Raw genomic sequence first — 7,738 nt, 5'->3', positions numbered from 1 at the left:
CATACGAGTATAAAGTCAACGGTAGTTTACCGGTGTTCAAAAGTCATTAATCGATTAAGAGAAAACAAATCCGGGTTACAAACCAAATCGAAGGGGGGAAAATCACATATAAAACAAAAACAAATGAACAACAGGAACACCGAAGTGCAACAAAAACAAACGCTAACACACATAGAAACAATCTATTTGATGACAACTGCAATATTCCTGACTTGGTACAGGACATTTATTGAAATAAGGTTGTGGGTTGAACCTGGTTTAATGGCATGCCAAACTTGTTCAACTCTTCATTATGTTTATGTGCCTCTCCCCGCACAGGAACCTCGTTCGTGGTACTATTTTTTAGTTAAGGAATATGATTATCAGATGTGTGAGGTACACATAATATTATTGGATATTTGAGGTATTAATAAGATTATCGGATACGTGAGGTACAAATATACATAATAAGACACCAAACAGATGACATCTTCTTCTGAAAACAGACCGTCAGACATTACAGCAATATCAATCTACTACTTTGATGCGAATTGTCTTTTAATTATTGTTCTATGAAACATTCAGACAAGTGGATGATACTAAAATACATAAAACATTTATTCATCGAAATGCTTTTTTTAGTTCTAATACTTCTTAAAATTAGACGGTTCTATTCAAAACGTCATTAAAATCATTACATACGACTTTCCATTTTGAAAATCCGATTTTTTTAAAAATTTCGTTACCATACAATAGCACACAAAGCCTATCTGAGATGTCCAACGGAATAGAAAATGGCGATGTCAAAGCAAGCAATCCTAATTTACTGTCATTCGGTTGGTTATCACATGACTTTTACAGAATGCATGTTGAAAGAATTTTGAGAATTTTACGAATATAAATTAGCATTACTGTACTTCCTACTTATTTTGTTTTTCCTGTGATATTTATCAGGTAACCAGAATCGTTTAAATACACTGAAGGTCGTTATGACCTTCACCTATGACCTCCAAATATAGTATTTTCAAATATTCGGCTTGGAGCTTTACTGATGTAGGTAAATCAAGAAAAAACTTCGATCGTATGAAATTTATAACTTATTGTCTTGGCCCGAAAGGCCAATCGAGCTATTCTCATCACTTGGTGTCCGTCGTCCGTCGTGGTCGTCGTTAACTTTTTACATTTTGAACTTCTTCTAGAGAACCACTGAAGGGATCGAACCAAACATATCATGAATGTTCCTTATGAGGTGCTGTACAAGTGTTGTTACTTTGTAGCCGATCCATCATCCAAGATGGTCGCCAGCAGGGGACTTAGTTTAACATAGGACCCTATGGGAAATACATACAAATGTCTTCTTTTAGAGAACCACTATATGGAATGAAACCAAACATGGCATGAATGTTCCTTATAAAGTGTTGACCAAGTGTTGTTACTTTGCAGCCGATCCATCATTCAAGATGGTCGCCAGCGGGGGACTAAGTTTAACATAGGACTCTTTTGGAAATACATACAAATGTCTTCTTTTAGAGAGTTAGAGAACCACTGAATGGAATGCAACGAAACATAGCATGAATGTTCCTTATGAAGTGCTATCCAAGTGTTGTTACTTTATAGCCGATCCATCATAGAAGATGGACGCCAGCGGGGGACTTAGTTTAGCACAGGACTCTATTGGAAATACATACAAATGTCTTCTTTTAGAAAACCACTGAACGGAATGAAACCAAACTAATAGCATAAATGTTCCTTATGAGGTGCTATCCAAGTGTTGTAACGTTATATCCGATCCATCTTTCAAGATGGCTGCCAGCGGGGACTTAGTTTAACATAGGACTCTATGAGAAATACATACAAATGTCTTCTTTTAGAAAACCAGAGAATGAAATGCATTGTTATGTTGTACTGTTATACCACTGTCCCAGGTTATGGGGTGGGTTGGGATCCCGCTAACATGTTTAACCCCGCCACATTATTTATGTATGTGCCTGTCCCAAGTCAAGAGCCTGTAATTCAGTGGTTGTCGTTTGGTTATGTGTTACATATTTATTTTTCGTTCATTTTTTTACATAAATAAGGCCATTAGTTTTCTCGTTTGAATTGTTTTACATTGTCTTATCGGGGCCTATTATAGCTGACTATGCGGTATGGGCTTTGCTCATTGTTGAAGGCCGAACGGTGACCTATAGTTGTTAATGTCTGTGTCATTTTGGTCTTTTGTGGATAGTTGTCTCATTGGCAATCATACCACATCTTCTTTTTTAAATATTAAACCAAATTTGGCCTCAATCATTATTTAAGTACCTGTTATGTTTTTATCTTTTTTTTATATGATTTCAAAAGCCCAAGTAGGGTCAGGTGAGCGACACAGGCTCTTGAGAGCCTCTTGTTTTGTATAGTTACATTTTGAGCTTTTTCCTGAAATTAAAACCTATAATGACTCCCCATACACCCACAATATTGCTGATACACCAACAACTTCTGCGTTTTACTCATTGCAAAAAATCTTTCAAAAATATCTTATATTTTCCAGATAAGTATCTGTTATTTTGAATACCACAGTTTCAAAAAGGCAAGTAACTCAATTTAACCTTTTAAAAAGGATTCGAACACTATTGTGTGCCAATCAAAATACATAGTTTGACCTTTTAGCTGTTGAATTACAATATTGGAAGAATGGAAAAAAGCAAATGGACATCTCACAACATTTTCCCCTTTAGTACACTGACTTAGATTTTAATTCATCTGACTTTGTTATTCAGTCTTTGGGAGGCAAAATAAGATTAAAATCGGTTTCGTACAGTTTTGTTGGCTGAAGTGAGTGATGCAACTATGACTTTAAATATTTGTATATGTGTTGATAGAATCACTAAACTTCTTAAATTTTCAGGATTAAACCAGAATAATTTAATTAATTGTTGCATACAGTAGGCTCATTTGATTGAACTACTACAAATATCAATGTATGTAAAAATACATATAACAAAGAAGATGTGGTATGATTGCCAATGAGACAACTGTTCACAAGAGACCAAAATGACACAGAAATTAACAACTATATGTCACCGTACGGCCTTCAACAATGAGCAAAGCCCATACCGCATAGTCAACCATAAAAGGCCCCGAAATGACAATGTAAAACAATTCAAACGAGAATACATTTTAATAGACAGGAAATACTTTTTTAAGTTTTTAAAATACGTTTTCGTCACGGTTCAATCACGATTCAATTAAGATATGAATGCTTCTTTTTGTAACTTCATTGTGGTGTAAAAGCGTTGACCGAAGTACATTTCGTATGAAGCGCTTTCGTGCTTCATTCTTAAAATGTGCGCACGGTCAACGCTTTTATAACCCTATGAAATTACAAGAAGAAGCATTCAATACTTATAATGTTTTAGCTAGGATCATGAAAACACGAATTTTATCAAGTTATTATTTAATTTACCTGTGCACTTTATGGTGGGACCTCATGTCATCATGAATGATAAGTTTTATTGGGTAATGAAGTTGCTTACGGAATAACGCGAGATTGCAGTGTAGCCAATCAGAATAACGTATTACAATGAAACAAACATCTATTGTAATTATTCTGTTATATCAACTTTATCAAGTTATTGCTTACTTTGCTTTTATGGATAAGATGTAGAAAGAGAAAGCTGAGAAACGAATGCTGTTATTTTGCTCCGTTGAAGCGATTCTTCCGGTACTAAAAATTGTCTTTGCCCATTGCTTTGATTTTCATTATTTGAAATACAGCATTTGCGAAATTTTCATTTCTGACTGTTTTTCAACTTTGTCATACAAAATTATTATAAAATTCTTGACCTTATGTGACTCAAACATAATTTTATTGTCTAAAGGAACTTTCTTAGAAGATTAATTCTAATTATATGTTTTACCAGTGGTTGTAAATTTTGACAGGTCTGATATTTACAATATTGTTTGTACCCATAGTTTTTGATTGTATCATACAAAGACTCCGTCGGGATTTTTTGTCTTCATGTTTGTCAATATAAATATCATCCCCAAGTTGTTTGGAGGGCATATCAATATTCCCACATCATTCCCGAAGCCAGTAAAACACATTATTATTGTCATAATTGCAACTGAACGAACGTTATCTGCATCATTAATGGTATCTCCATCATTATCTTAAGAAGACTTTCCACTTCAGGCACTAGTAAATTAAATATAACGACATATTTCTCATTGAGTGTACCTTCTCTTTTAGAATTGTTGTATTTTCATATGTGGAATACGAAATTAGATACAATTAACATCCTAGTCGATTGTTTTATGTCAGTTTTATAGAGAAAACTTATCACTCAAAAATGAGTTCACCATGCCAGCAACATATGTGTAAGGATTAGAAATGTTATGGACAACTACATCCTTATGGATGCGAGAACAAAATTGGAGGTATATATTGTACGTATTTTGTCCAAAAAAAAAACACCTCTTGGAACTCTATTGTTGTAAACAGTTTTCCATACCATTGCTCATACTCGAATCACTATTTCGAACAAATTTCCGTTATACCTAGGATATAAGAATTGCAAACGATACGGATTCAGTTGAACACATAATAATTCCTTAGTACTCTTTGTCCGAGTTTTAAAAGTTTTTTTGCAATATACTCTCTTCACGAAACATATTGTGTTGGACCAGAAGCCCACTGAAATTCATACATCTCGAGGAAATTTCAAAACGGAAAGTCTATAATCAAATGGCAAAATCAGAAGCTCATACAACTGACATATTCCTGACTTGATATAGACATTTTCTTATGTATCACATGGTGGATTAAACCTAGTTCTATAACTAGCTAACCTCTCACTTGTATGACAGTCGCACAAAATTCCATTATATTGAAAATGATTGTTAACAAAGCAAACAGACATTATAAGTAAAAATATCAGAGATAGAGGTACAGCATTCAACATGGTGTTATAATCTTACAGCAGTCAACATTGTGTTATAATCTTAATCTCTATAAAACAAACAAATATGTAACAAAGAAAGCACATACTAAGTAAACAAATATAAAAGACAAGAATACAAAAAATTTCAAAGAACAATCACACAGTGACGGGATGTGTAAGTACAGAGCCACGTCAAACGGATTTCACCAAAAACAGACTAAACAGTAAAAGTTATATTAATAAAGACAAATAAAGGACATACTAATACACGCTATTTAGATAAATATCAACGTCGGTACTCAGAATTTATACATCAAGTTGTATACATGTGATTATATATAATTACTTTAACAGGGGAAAAAATGCAGGGATTACATATTTTAACTAGAATGAAGAGATAATAAATTTTAAAATTACTTAATTCATTCTATTTGGAGTCATCTCAAATATTAATTTTTAGAAAACCTGAATATTAAAATCCTAAGCACAATGATCTAATAGAAAAAATTACTTTTTACAAACAGCAATGTAAAATTAAAAAGAAATTTTCTCAGCTTTTTAAAAACACTATAAAATTCTTGTCCTCACACTATCTGGTTTTCAGTACTCTACGTTGAAGGGAAATAAAGAGTTCATTAGTTAACCTTTGTTATTTTTTTGTGTCATTGTCATCTTTCTAATATTCTTTTGTTATCTATTCTAACATCGGACTCGGACTTCTTTTAAACTGAGTTTTACTGTGCGTACAAAATATATCATTGTGTGTTTGTTTATTTCTACATTTGCTAAAGATATAGGAGAGGGCTTCAGATTCACAAAACATATTTAGTTTTAGATGTATGATTTTTTTCTATAAGTTGTTATTGGCTTTGAACTTGCTGTCGTTTTTTGGGTACATAAATTAGGCCGTTAGCTTTCTCTTTTGAATTGTTTTACCTTAGTCTTTTAGGGGCCTTTTAAAGCTGATCACACAGTATCGGCTTTGCTCATTGTTGAAGCCGTACGGTATATACTCTTTACTTTAAGGGCATACGATACAGTTACAGGGAAGGTAATGACGTTGTTAACGTAAAATGTTATTTTCGCGACGTCAAACTGTGACATATCGGGAAAAGATGCATTTTTCGACTGATTTTTATCATTCAAACTGATTTAATTTAAAAACGATTGCATGGACCCCTATTTTTTAAAACAGCAATTTGTTTTATTTTGCATTGAGATTATGTGACCCAAATTTTATAAAACTGTAAATAGTGCAATTTTTTTAATTTTGATAAACATGCAGCAAAAAATGACGTTTTTTCCTCTATTCATGAACATTTGATAAATATAGAGTTATTTCGGAATAAAAATTGCATAATTTTTAATGATACTTATTAAATACAGAAATTACCGATTATTTAACAAAAACCGTTTTGTGTTTATCTTTTAAAACAAAAAAGTTATGTCTTTCTTTCGAAAAAGAAAATATGGACACAAATCTGAATTTTGAGCAAATATACAAAATTTCGAACTCATTTTACTCAAAAAGTAGCACATGAAGGTATATTTTTTATTACATATTTGATTTAATGAGGTAAAAAATACCCTATATGCAAATTTTCATCAACTTGTAAATACAGGTTCAAAACTGTATCGTATGCCCTTAAGCGGCTTTTTCACATGAGTAGAATACAAGTTCAACGTTTGAAACTTTTCGTGGAACAACGTCAAAATCGTCGTTTTATTAGGAACGTCGTGTAACGCTAAGTGGCACCAATACCGTGCGTAACGTCTGAGTTGTTAATTTTTTTGTGTCATTTGGTTTATTGTGAAGAGTTGTTTCATTGGCCATGATACCTCATCTTCTAATATTAACACCTCAACATGTATTCGCCTGGCTGAAGTCAGGAACTTCAGGCCTTTGTTTTTATTTTATTTTTTTAAATTTTAATTCATGTGTATGTTTCGGAGTTGTGAGATGTATGATGTCCATTTTTGCTGTCCTAGATATAAGAAGATGTGGTATGAGTGCCAATGAAACAACTCTCCATCCAAGTACATATGTTTGTTTAGGGGCCAGCTGTTGCCCACCTTCTTGCTGTGTGTAGACCTATTGGTAATATTAGGCTATTGTTTTAGGGTTATAAAAACGTCGACCGAAGTACGTTTTGTATGAATCTCGGAAGCGCTTCATTCTAAACGTGTGCGAACGATCAACGCTTTTACAACTCTATAGAATTGCTAAAAGAAACATCCAGTACTTATAATTACAATTTTCTGCTAGGATCTTTAAAACACGATATCTATCAAGTCTATCTTGTATTAATCCTGTGCACTTTATTGTGGAAGCTCGTGCCATCTTGAATGCTAAATTTCATTTTGAAAGGAAGGTTTATTTCAGAATGACGCGAAATTGCTGTTTGCCAATCAAAATAATACAGGATCAAACGTCTTCTTAAAGGAATGTATTGATGTATTAACTTGACCAAATCACTTACAAACAAAGTCCGAAGTATGAAATGTTTGTGACTGACTTGGTCAAGTTAATAGGCCAATAAATGCCTTTAAAAAGGCGTGTAATCCTCATAAGAAGAATTGGAGATAAGGAATTTAATTTTCCCTCTCGTAACCTTGGCGTAATTTGTATATTTGAGTCTTGAATTGGCTTGGGCATGCATTTATTTTTTGGTTAATGCAAACAGTGACGGTTAACACTTGAATGTACTCAATTAAAAAACCTATTTAATAAATAGAATAAAAAAATAAAAAAATATCTAACAATCATTCAAAAAAATGTGTTGTGTTTGTAATAAAATTTAACGATGAACGTGACGAAAAAAAAAATTGTTAAG

Source organism: Mytilus galloprovincialis, chromosome 3 (genome assembly GCF_965363235.1).
Source record: "Mytilus galloprovincialis chromosome 3, xbMytGall1.hap1.1, whole genome shotgun sequence".
In the NCBI taxonomy this organism is placed as follows: domain Eukaryota; kingdom Metazoa; phylum Mollusca; class Bivalvia; order Mytilida; family Mytilidae; genus Mytilus; species Mytilus galloprovincialis.
This window is presented reverse-complemented; position numbering follows the sequence as displayed.